Source organism: Pseudophryne corroboree, chromosome 1 (assembly GCF_028390025.1).
Source record: "Pseudophryne corroboree isolate aPseCor3 chromosome 1, aPseCor3.hap2, whole genome shotgun sequence".
Classification (NCBI taxonomy): domain Eukaryota; kingdom Metazoa; phylum Chordata; class Amphibia; order Anura; family Myobatrachidae; genus Pseudophryne; species Pseudophryne corroboree.
In genome coordinates, this window is record NC_086444.1 from 469,199,823 (window position 1) to 469,212,360 (window position 12,538).

Sequence of the window (12,538 nt, forward strand, 5' to 3'; positions counted from 1 at the left end):
ACACATAATGCTGAAGTTTGAAAATTTGAGAAACAAGAAAAAAACAAAAATAAGATTTTACTTACCGATAAATCTATTTCTCGTAGTCCGTAGTGGATGCTGGGGACTCCGTCAGGACCATGGGGAATAGCGGCTCCGCAGGAGACAGGGCACAAAAGTAAAAGCTTTAGGATCAGGTGGTGTGCACTGGCTCCTCCCCCCATGACCCTCCTCCAAGCCTCAGTTAGGATACTGTGCCCGGACGAGCGTACACAATAAGGAAGGATTTTGAATCCCGGGTAAGACTCCTACCAGCCACACCAATCACACTGTACAACCTGTGATCTGAACCCAGTTAACAGCATGATAACAGCGGAGCCTCTGAAAAGATGGCTCACAACAATAATAACCCGATTTTTGTAACAATAACTATGTACAAGTATTGCAGACAATCCGCACTTGGGATGGGCGCCCAGCATCCACTACGGACTACGAGAAATAGATTTATCGGTAAGTAAAATCTTATTTTCTCTGACGTCCTAGTGGATGCTGGGGACTCCGTCAGGACCATGGGGATTATACCAAAGCTCCCAAACGGGCGGGAGAGTGCGGATGACTCTGCAGCACCGAATGAGAGAACTCCAGGTCCTCTTTTGCCAGGGTATCAAATTTGTAGAATTTTACAAACGTGTTCTCCCCCGACCATGTAGCTGCTCGGCAGAGTTGTAATGCCGAGACCCCTCGGGCAGCCGCCCAGGATGAGCCCACCTTCCTTGTGGAATGGGCCTTGACAGATTTAGGCTGTGGCAGGCCTGCCACAGAATGTGCAAGTTGAAATGTGCTACAAATCCAACGAGCAATCGTCTGCTTAGAAGCAAGAGCACCCAGTTTGTTGGGTGCATACAGGATAACAGCGAGTCAGTTTTCCTGACTCCAGCCATCCTGGAAACCTATATTTTCAGGGCCCTGACAACATCTAGCAACTTGGAGTCCTCCAAGTCCCTAGTAGCCGCAGGTACCACAATAAGCTGGTTCAGGTGAAACGCTGACACCACCTTAGGAAGAAACTGGGGACGAGTCCGCAGTTCTGCCCTGTCCGAATGGACAATCAGATATGGCTTTTGTGAGACAAAGCCGCCAATTCTGACACTCGCCTGGCCGAGGCCAGGGCCAACAGCATGGTCACTTTCCATGTGAGATATTTCAAATCCACAGATTTGAGCGGTTTAAAATGTGATTTGAGGAATCCCAGAACTACGTTGAGATCCCACAGTGGAGGCACAAAAAGGGGGTTGTATATGCAATACTCCCTTGACAAACTTCTGGACTTCAGGAACTGAAGCCAATTCTTTCTGGAAGAAAATTTACAGGGCCGAAATTTGAACCTTAATGGACCCCAATTTGAGGCCCATAGACACTCCTGTTTGCAGGAAATGCAGGAATCGACCGAGTTGAAATTTCTTCGTGGGGCCTTCCTGGCCTCACACCACGCAACATATTTTCGCCACATGTGGTGATAATGTTTTGCGGTCACCTCCTTCCTGGCTTTGACCAGGGTAGGAATGACCTCTTCCGGAATGCCTTTTTCCCTTAGGATCTGGCGTTCCACCGCCATGCCGTCAAACGCAGCCGCGGTAAGTCTTGGAACAGACCTGGTACTTGCTGAAGCAAGTCCCTTCTTAGCGGCAGAGGCCATGAGTCCTCTGTGAGCATTTCTTGAAGTTCCGGGTGCCACGTCCTTCTTGGCCAATCCGGAGCCACGAGTATAGTTCTTACTCCTCTACGTCTTATAATTCTCAGTACCTTGGTTATGAGAAGCAGAGGAGGGAACACATACACCGACTGGTACACCCACAGTGTTACCAGAACGTCCACAGATATTGCTTGAGGGTCTCTTGACCTGGCGCAATACCTGTCCAGTTTTTTGTTCAGGCGGGACGCCATCATGTCCACCTTTGGTCTTTCCCAACGGTTCACAATCATGTGGAATACTTCCCGATGAAGTCCCCACTCTCCCGGGTGGAGGTCGTGCCTGCTGAGGAAGTCTGCTTCCCAGTTGTCCACTCCCGGAATGAACACTGCTGACAGTGCTATCACATGATTTTTTGCCCAGCGAAGAATCCTTGCAGTTTCTGCCATTGCCCTCCTGCTTCTTGTGCCGCCCTGTCTGTTTACGTGGGCGACTGCCGTGATGTTGTCCCACTGGATCAATACCGGCTGACCTTGAAGCAGAGGTCTTGCTAAGCTTAGAACATTGTAAATTGCCCTTAGCTCCAGTATATTTATGTGGAGAGAAGTCTCCAGACTTGATCACACTCCCTGGAAATTTTTTCCCTGTGTGACTGCTCCCCAGCCTCTCAGGCTGGCATCCGTGGTCACCAGGACCCAGTCCTGAATGCCGAGTCTGCGGCCCTTTAGTAGATGAGCACTCTGCAGCCACCGCAGAATAAACACCCTTGTCCTTGGAGACAGGGTTATCCGCTGATGCATCTGAAGATGCGATCCGGACCATTTTTCCAGCAGATCCCACTGAAAAGTTCTTGCGTGAAATCTACCGAATGGAATCGCTTCGTAAGAAGCCACCATTTTTCCCAGGACCCTTGTGCAATGATGCACTGACACTTTTCCTGGTTTTAGGAGGTTCCTGACTAGCTCGGATAACTCCCTGGCTTTCTTCTCCGGGAGAAACACCTTTTTCTGGACTGTGTCCAGAATCATCCCTAGGAACAGCAGACGTGTCGTCGGAAACAGCTGCGGTTTTGGAATATTTAGAATCCACCCGTGCTGTCGTAGAACTACTTGAGATAGTGCTACTCCGACCTCCAACTGTTCTCTGGACCTTGCCCCTATCAGGAGATCGTCTATTTTCTTTGAAGAAGAATCATCATTTCGGCCATTACCTTGGTAAGGACCCGGGGTGCCGTGGACAATCCAACCGGCAGCGTCTGAAACTGATAGTGACAGTTCTGTACCACGAACCTGAGGTACCCTTGGTGAGAAGGGCAAATTGGGACATGGAGGTAAGCATCCCTGATGTCCCGGGACACCATATAGTCCCCTTCTTCCTGGTTCGCTATCACTGCCCTGAGTGACTCCATCTTGATTTGAACCTTTGTATGTAAGTGTTCAACTATATCAGATTTAGAATAGGTCTCACCGAGCCGTCTGGCTTCAGTACCACAATATAGTGTGGAATAATACCCCTTTCCTTGTTGTAGGAGGGGTACTTTGATTATCACCTGCTGGGAATACAGCTTGTGAATTGTTTCCACTACTGCCTCCCTGTCGGAGGGAGACGTTGGTAAAGCAGACTTCAGGAACCTGCGAGGGGGAGACGTCTCGAATTTCCAATCTGTACCCCTGGGATACTACTTGTAGGATCCAGGGGTCCACTTGCGAGTGAGCCCACTGCGTGCTGAAACTCTTGAGACGACCCCCCCCACCGCACCCGAGTCCGCTTGTACGGCCCCAGCGTCATGCTGAGGACTTGGCAGAAGCGGTGGAGGGCTTCTGTTTCTGTGAATGGGCTGCCTGCTGCAGTCTTCTTCCCTTTCCTCTATCCCATGGCAGATATGACTGGCCTTTTGCCCGCTTGCCCTTATGGGGACGAAAGGACTGAGGCTGAAAAGACGTTGTCTTTTTCTCCTTTATACGGCAATACTTCCATGTGCCGTTTGGAATCTGCATCACCTGACCACTGTCGTGACCATAAACAACTTCTGGCAGATATGGACATCGCACTTACTCTTGATGCCAGAGTGCAAATATCCCTCTGTGCATCTTGCATATATAGAAATGCATCCTTTAAATGCTCTATAGTCAATAAAATACTGTCCCTGTCAAGGGTATCAATATTTTCAGTCAGGGAATCCGACCAAGCCACCCCAGCGCTGCACATCCAGGCTGAGGCGATCGCTGGTCGCAGTATAACACCAGTATGTGTGTACATACTTTTTAGGATATTTTCCAGCCTCCTATCAGCTGGCTCCTTGAGGGCGGCCCTATCTGGAGACGGTACCGCCACTTGTTTTGATAAGCGTGTGAGCGCCTTATCCACCCTAAGGGGTGTTTCCCAACGCGCCCTAACTTCTGGCGGGAAAGGGTATACCGCCAATAATTTTCTATCGGGGGAAACCCACGCATCATCACACACTTCATTTAATTTATCCGATTCAGGAAAAACTACAGGTAGTTTTTTCACACTCCACATAATACCCTTTTTTGTGGTACTTGTAGTATCAGAAATATGTAACACCTCCTTCATTGCCCTTAACAAGTAACGTGTGGCCCTAAAGGAAAATACGTTTGTTTCTTCACCGTCGACACTGGAGTCAGTGTCCGTGTCTGTGTCTGTGTCGACCGACTGAGGTAAAAGGACGTTTTAACGCCCCTGACGGTGTTTGAGACGCCTGGACAGGTACTAATTGGTTTGCCGGCCGTCTCATGTCGTCAACCGACCTTGCAGCGTGTTGACATTATCACGTAATTCCTTAAATAAGCCATCCATTCCGGTGTCGACTCCCTAGAGAGTGACATCACCATTACAGGCAATTGCTCCGCCTCCTCACCAACATCGTCCTCATACATGTCGACACACACGTACCGACACACAGCACACACACAGGGAATGCTCTGATAGAGGACAGGACCCCACTAGCCCTTTGGGGAGACAGAGGGAGAGTTTGCCAGCACACACCAAAAACGCTATAATTATACAGGGACAACCTTTATATAAGTGTTTTTCCCTTATAGCATTTTAATATATATAGTCATATCGCCAAATAAGTGCCCCCCCTCTCTGTTTTAACCCTGTTTCTGTAGTGCAGTGCAGGGGAGAGCCTGGGAGCCTTCCCACCAGCATTTCTGTGAGGGAAAATGGCGCTGTGTGCTGAGGAGAATAGGCCCCGCCCCCTTTTCGGCGGGCTTCTTCTCCCGTTTTTCTGAGACCTGGCAGGGGTTAAATACATCCATATAGCCCCCAGGGGCTATATGTGATGTATTTTTAGCCAGAATAAGGTACTATCATTGCTGCCCAGGGCGCCCCCCCCAGCGCCCTGCACCCTCAGTGACCGCTGCTATGAAGTGTGCTGACAACAATGGCGCACAGCTGCAGTGCTGTGCGCTACCTTATGAAGACTGAAAAGTCTTCTGCCGCCGGTTTCTGGACCTCTTCACTTTTCGGCATCTGCAAGGGGGTCGGCGGCGCGGCTCCGGGACGAACCCCAGGGTGAGACCTGTGTTCCGACTCCCTCTGGAGCTAATGGTGTCCAGTAGCCTAAGAAGCCAATCCATCCTGCACGCAGGTGAGTTCACTTCTCTCCCCTAAGTCCCTTGATGCAGTGAGCCTGTTGCCAGCAGGACTCACTGAAAATAAAAAACCTAACAAAACTTTTACTCTAAGCAGCTCTTTAGGAGAGCCACCTAGATTGCACCCTTCTCGGCCGGGCACAAAAATCTAACTGAGGCTTGGAGGAGGGTCATGGGGGGAGGAGCCAGTGCACACCACCTGATCCTAAAGCTTTTACTTTTGTGCCCTGTCTCCTGCGGAGCCGCTATTCCCCATGGTCCTGACGGAGTCCCCAGCATCCACTAGGACGTCAGAGAAATACAAATAAAAAACACCCTAGGCCTATTTAAAGAAATTATGACGTTATTTTAATATCTTTTACCATAAAAAGCCTTTAAGCCACATGAGCCATGGTATATAAGACTGCTTAAGAGATACAAATGGTTTTTTGGAGCACATAACCAATTGTACTTGTTTTTCTTGTACAGGTTGAGTATCCCATATCCAAATATTCCGAAATACGGAATATTCCGAAATACGGACTTTTTTGAGTGAGAGTGAGATAGTGAAACCTTTGTTTTTTGATGGCTCAGTGTACACAAACTTTGTTTAATACACAAAGTTATAAAAAATATTGTATTAAATGACCTTCAGGCTGTGTGTATAAGGTGTATATGAAACATAAATGAATTGTGTGAATGTACACACATTTTGTTTAATGCACAAAGTTATTAAAAATATTGGCTAAAATTAACTTCAGGCTGTGTGTATACGGTGTATATGTAACATAAATGCATTCTGTGCTTAGATTTGGGTCCCATCACCATGATATCTCATTATGGTATGCAATTATTCCAAAATACGGAAAAATCCGATATCCAAAATACCTCTGGTCCCAAGCATTTTGGATAAGGGATACTGTAATTCATGTGAAAAAAAAAAAAAAAATGGTACAACACTGAAAAGTATAGCTTGTAGTGTTAATGTACTCTGCAATTCACTGGAGTTAATGTTTTTTGGAAAGCTACCGGTTTTCCCTTTTACTGCACGCAAATGCACTGAGAAGACTTCAGTGACCTTCGCTTAAAGGCTTTCTGGTTACAGTGGTGAACCAATTTTGTACTGTTTATTATCATAGACCTAATGTCCTCATTTAAAATACAATAAAGTGTTGATTCTACCATTTATTTAGCAGCAAAGAAATAATGTCCATCTGTGTTCATATAAAGTATGTCAGGTCTGCAATCAATATCACCGACAAATGAAAATATTGAGAAAACGAAAGCTGAAGAGGTTACGTTTATATTTATTATAAAACATTTACAGTAATCACAAAATACTGTAGTTGCTACATAGAGGGTGGCCAACCTACTTACACATATTTACCAATCCACAGGATTAGAACATGCATTGATTCAGTGGAACATTTAACTACTGAAGGATTTGTCATGCAAGTTGCAGACATCATAAATTGCAAAAAAATACAAATATAAAAATAAAGTGTACAGGTTTGAATTTATACACAAACATATAATAAAATGTTATTTATTTAAAATGTTGCAGTCAGAACAAACATTTCTGAAACACCAACATTGTTATGCCGCATTAAAATATCTCTATCCCCTTCTTAGGGATTTCAAGTTCGCCTGTCACACAATTTTGAAAAACCAAACAGACAGTAAAACCTGGATGCATCATTTCAGTGCTAAGTTATTGAACTCCTTCTTGAGAGAAGAGTGTACACCATCATTAATACTCATGACTACTGCACATGCTACCGATAGGATAACTAATTTCATGCAAAACTTAATCAGCTGCAAGACACTGGAAATGGAAATATATATTTAGCTATATATATTGTCGTTTTAGTAATCTAGTTTATGTACAGTTGTATATAAAAGACAGGCAATGCTTTCTGTTTTTATAGACCTGAAAAAATTCAGTTTACAGTCAAGCAGGTAAAAAAAAAAAAAAAAAAAAAAAAACATCTGGGAACTAACTTCCAAGCTGACAACAGTGGTAAGCCTTTGTATTTTCCCATCAGAAGTGCAACAGATGGTCTTGAGGACAAGACAAGAACATTTACAGCAGCCCTTCCTAATTCTTTACCAATAGAGAACACAGTCCACAGTAACTTATTCCATGGTCTTATTTTCCATAGAACCAGAGGGATCCATTTCTTGCTTTCAACATCTGTCTATATCATCTTAAGATTTTTTATCTCCCTTCATATTACCATCAGATTTAGTTTATCACCATCTGTTTCTACACCTCAGAAACTCAACATAATGTTCACTTGGGAGCCATTTTGAAGCAAATGTTTCTTAATGTGGTTACAATTACATAGTCAACACACATACACAAAAATCAAGTCAATAGCACCGCACTCGATAAGAGCACAGATCAAAGCATCAACAGTGCACGAAAGTCAAAAACAAAAAACGTTCACATTATTGCTTTTAAATATGACAATAAAATGTGAACAAATAATAAAAAAAAAATAGTTCTAATATTTCTTCTGTAGGTTTTTTTCCCTGCAAAAACATAAATATGGATGTGCCCGATATTACATTGTCAATGTTCCTGTAACATATGAGTAGGCACAAAGGAACGGCATAAAGTAGGCATAAAGGCATGAGTAGGCATAAAGGAACGCTTGGAGTAGATTTCACTGTACTTTCAGTGTACATACTCATATTTCAACTGCACTACTGTATTGGCCTGTGCCACGACAGACTGTCCCAACTACAGTCCATTGAAGTCACTGTGACTCGCAATTTCAATATCTACAGGACCATTTAAGAACAGTTCCTCTTGTCTGAACGCATTACATAAGTCTAAACACACGTCTTTATTATAGAAAGTTCACTATATACTGTATAGGTAATGAAAAAAGATCACAATATGCAGAGGTAGATTTATCAAAGCTTGAGAGATATAGGGGGGAATTAAATTGAGGGAAATGTGAAAAACCCCATGGCACAGGATTTTCCCCGCAGCTGCAGGGTTTTCCTATTCAACTGCAGGAGTGAAAATTAGATGTGGTGATATCTATTGAAATCTATAGAAACTCTATAGAAATCACAGCATCTATTTTCACACAACCCCAGAGCAAGTCTGAGGGCAAGTCTGATTTTCAGTAAAATTGTTAATTTTAGGAAAAGACAGTGGGACTTGCTCTGGCACCACATCGGCAATTCAGGACTAATTAAGCAGTTGGAAGTTGCCAATTACCTTAATTAGTCAGTAATCACTCATCTTCCAAAGCGGTGTATTCTCCTCCAGCATCGGAATCTGGACTCCTGCTGCAGAGTGAGTGAGTGTGCGTGTGTGTTTTCAGTGCTGAAAACGCTGCAATCATTTTTTTCTAAAATTTGATGTCGCATGTATCGGAAAGCGTACGTACCCGCGGTAATCCAAAATTAGGTGTGAGAATTTACACCTCGCTAAACTTTGTGCCCAGTTGAATTACCCCCAAAAAGCAGAAAGTAACAGTCACCAACAAATGAACTCATAACTGTAATTTTTTCAAACATAGCCAGTCACATAGTAATGTCAAAAACAGGAGAGGAGTATCAGGAGATGATTGGTTGGTACTTTATTGCTGTCCAAGCTTAGATAAATCTGCCTTATAGTTAGAAGTGGTGTGGGGTGACAGTCAATAGACACGTTAGACAGACATTAGGTCGATAGGGTCAAAAGGTCGTCATGAAAATGGTCGACACAAAAAAAAGGTAGACACAAAAAAGGTAGACACCATTTTTTTTGTATCTGGGACCCCCAATTGTAAAAAGGCTGCGCTCGCCACAAGGTTTATAACCAACTTTATGTCGACATGAATAGAGAAAGTATGAAAGCCCAAAAACATGTAAAATAAAAAAACCTGTGTATAGCTTTTTTTATGTTGACCATTTTCATGTCGACCTTTTGACCCTGTCGGCCTTTTGGACCTGTCGACCTAATGTCTGTCTAACATATGATGTCTATCTACTGACTGTCTAACTAGACACTGTCTGTCTATCTATCATCCGGATACCGTTAGAAGTATGTGTGAAAATAGAATATGAATAAAATAATAAGATTTTACTTACCGGTAAATCTATTTCTCGTAGTCCGTAGTGGATGCTGGGGACTCCGTAAGGACCATGGGGATAGACGGGCTCTGCAGGAGACATGGGCACTTTAAGAAAGAATATAGGTTCTGGTGTGCTCTGGCTCCTCCCTGTATGCCCCTCCTCCAGACCTCAGTTAGAGAAACTGTGCCCAGAAGAGCTGACAGTACAAGGAAAGGATTTTGGTAATCCAGGGGAAGATTCATACCAGCCACACCAATCACACCGTATAACATGAGTTTATAACAACCAGTCAACAGTATGACAACAACAGAGCATCAGGTCCAACCCTGATGCAACCATAACATAACCCTTATTGAAGCAATAACTATATACAAGCATTGCAGAAGAAGTCCGCACTTGGGACGGGCGCCCAGCATCCACTACGGACTTCGAGAAATAGATTTACCGATAAGTAAAATCTTATTTTCTCTAACGTCCTAGTGGATGCTGGGGACTCCGTAAGGACCATGGGGATTATACCAAAGCTCCCAAACGGGCGGGAGAGTACGGATGACTCTGCAGCACCGATTGAGCAAACACAAGGTCCTCCTCAGCCAGGGTATCAAACTTGTAGAACTTTGCAAAAGTGTTTGAACCTGACCAAGTAGCCGCTCGGCAAAGCTGTAATGCCGAGACCCCTCGGGCAGCCGCTCAAGAAGAGCCCACCTTCCTAGTGGAATGGGCCTTAACTGATTTTGGCAGCGGCAATCCAGCCGCAGAATGAACCTGCTGAATCGTGTTACAGATCTAGCAAACAATAGTTTGCTTTGAAGCAGGAGCACCAAGCTTGTTGGAAGCATACAGGAGAAACAAAGACTCTGTTTTCCTGACCCTAGCCGTTCTGGCTACATAAACCTTCAAAGCCCTGACCACATCAAGCAACTCGGAATCCTCCAAGTCAGTTGTAGCCACAGGCACCACAATAGGTTGGTTTATATGAAAGGATGAAACCACTTTCGGCAAAAATTATGGACGGGTCCGCAATTCTGCTTTATCCGCATGGAAAACCAGATAGGGGCTTTTATGTGACAAAGCCGCCAACTCTGACACACGCCTAGCCGAAGCCAAGGCTAATAGCATGACTACCTTCCACGTGAGATATTTAAACTCCACCGTTTTGAGTGGTCCAAACCAGTGGGATTTCAGGAAACTCAACACCACGTTAAGATCCCAAGGTGCCACTGGAGGCACAAAAGGGGGCTGAATATGCAGCACTCCCTTTACAAACGTCTGAACTTCAGGTAGAGAAGTCAACTCCTTTTGAAAGAAAATGGATAGGGCCGAAATCTGGACCTTAATGGAATCCAATTTTAGGCCCAAATTCACTCCTGACTGTAGGAAGTGAAGGAACGGCCCAGCTGGAATTCCTCTGTTGGGGCATTCCTGGCCTCACACCAAGCAACATATTTTCGCCATATACGGTGATAATGTTGAGCTGTTACGTCCTTCCTAGCCTTTATCAGCATAGGAATGACCTCATCCGGAATGCCTTTCTCTGCTAGGATCCGGCGTTAAACCGCCATGCCGTCAAACGCAGCCGCGGCAAGTCTTGGAACAGACAGGGCCCCTGTTGCAACAAGTCCTGTCTTAGAGGAATAGGCCACGGGTCCCCTGTGAGCATTTCTTGCAGATCTGGATACCAAGTCCTTCGTGGCCAATCTGGAACAATGAGTATTGTTCTCACTCCTCTTTTTCTTATTATCCTCAGCACCTTGGGTATGAGAGGAAGAGGGAATACATAGACCGACTGGAACACCCACGGTGTCACCAGGGCGTCTACAGCTATCGCCTGAGGGTCTCTTGACCTGGCGCAATACCTCTGTAGCTTTTTGTTGAAGCGGGATGCCATCATGTCCACCTGTGGCAGTTCCCACCGACTTGTAATCTGTGCGAAGACTTCCTGATGAAGTCCCCACTCTCCCGGGTGGAGGTCGTGTCTGCTGAGGAAGTCTGCTTCCCAGTTGTCCACTCCCGGGATGAACACTGCTGACAGTGCGCTTATGTGATTCTCCGCCCAGCGAAGAATTCTGGTGGCTTCCGCCATCGCCACTCTGCTCCTTGTGCCACCTTGTCGGTTTACATGAGCCACTGCGGTGATGTTGTCTAACTGAATCAGAACCGGTTGGTCGCGAAGCAAGTTCTCCGCTTGACGCAGGGCGTTGTATACGGCCCTTAGTTCCAGGATGTTGATGTGAAGGCAAGTATCTTGACTTGACCACAGACCTTGGAAATCTCTTCCCTGTGTGACTGCTCCCCACCCTCGGAGGCTTGCATCCGTGGTCACCAGGACCCAGTCCTGAATGCCGAATCTGCGGCCCTCTAGAAGGTGAGCGCTCTGCAGCCACAACAGAAGAGACACCCTGGCCCTGGGGGATAGGGTGATTAACCGATGCATCTGAAGATGTAATCCGGACCACTTGTCCAGTAAGTCCCATTGAAAGGTCCTCGCATGGAACCTGCCGAAGGGAATGGCCTCTATGATGCCACCATCTTTCCCAGGACTCGAGTGCAGTGATGCACTGACACCTGTTTTGGTTTTAATAGGTTCCTGACCAGTTTCATGAGTTCCTGAGCTTTCTCTATCGGGAGATAAACCCTTTTCTGGTCTGTGTCTAGAATCATGCCCAGGAAAGGCAGACTAGTCGTAGGAACCAACTGCGACTTTGGAATATTTAGAATCCAGCCGTGTTGCCGTAACACTTCCAGAGAAAGTGCTACGCTGATCAGCAACTGCTCTCTTGATCTCGCCTTTATGAGGAGATCGTCCAAGTATGGGATAATTGTGACCCCTTGCTTCCTCAGGAGTACCATCATTTCCGCCATTACCTTGGTAAATATTCTCGGTGCTGTGGAGAGACCAAACGGCAACGTCTGAAATTGGTAATGACAATCCTGTACCACAAATCTGAGGTACGCCTGATGAGGTGGATAAATGGGGACATGAAGGTATGCATCCTTTATGTCCACAGACACCATTAAATCCCCCCCTTCCAGGCTTGCGATGACCGCTCTCAGCGATTCCATCTTCAACTTGAACCTTTTCAGGTATATGTTCAGGGATTTTAAATTCAATATGGGTCTGACCGAACCGTCCGGTTTCGGGACTACAAACATGGTCGAATAATAACCCCTTCCCTGTTGAAGGAGGGGAACCTTG

At 45.5% G+C, this 12,538-nt stretch overlaps 1 protein-coding gene across 2 annotated transcripts in view; it reads right to left on the bottom strand.

The window, feature by feature from the left end:
• LOC134893764 (spindle assembly abnormal protein 6 homolog) overlaps positions 1–12,538 on the bottom strand; it is a 331,182-nt gene that overhangs the window by 24,776 nt on the left and 293,868 nt on the right. The gene's annotated exons all lie outside the window — the stretch shown is intronic.